Genomic DNA, 356 nt, shown 5'->3' with positions numbered 1-356 from the left:
AGAGGTTGTCAGTTGTTCAGGGTCACACAGTTTGCTAGTACTGTATTAACTAGAAACAGTTCTCTTGACTAGCTCACTACCTTTTTACTTTATAAAAGATTTTCATCAGTTAGCATACTTCCCTACTCCGTTTCAAATGATTTAGTTTGTAAAAATGTTTATGTATAGTCTTTCAGAAATACATGTTACACTTAGATTTATAAATATTTTGGGATGATGTAGGAAAGGTCATAAGAGCCTTAATATTGCTAAAATTACCTAATAAAGGTTATCTCATACCTAGTGCTAAAATATTGGAGAAGGCAATGGCACCCCACTCCAATACTCTTGCCTGGAAAATCCCATGGATGGAGGAG

The 356-nt window shown here is 34.8% G+C and overlaps 1 protein-coding gene across 1 annotated transcript in view; it reads left to right on the top strand.

The window, feature by feature from the left end:
- Positions 1-356, top strand: part of STAG2 (stromal antigen 2) — a 91,517-nt gene that overhangs the window by 3,976 nt on the left and 87,185 nt on the right. The gene's annotated exons all lie outside the window — the stretch shown is intronic.

The sequence above is a fragment of the Bison bison genome, unplaced genomic scaffold (genome assembly GCF_000754665.1).
Source record: "Bison bison bison isolate TAMUID 2011002044 unplaced genomic scaffold, Bison_UMD1.0 scf7180017864378, whole genome shotgun sequence".
Lineage (NCBI taxonomy): Eukaryota > Metazoa > Chordata > Mammalia > Artiodactyla > Bovidae > Bison > Bison bison.
The sequence above is the reverse complement of the archived record's forward strand: the minus strand, read 5'-3'. Positions and strand labels throughout refer to the sequence as shown.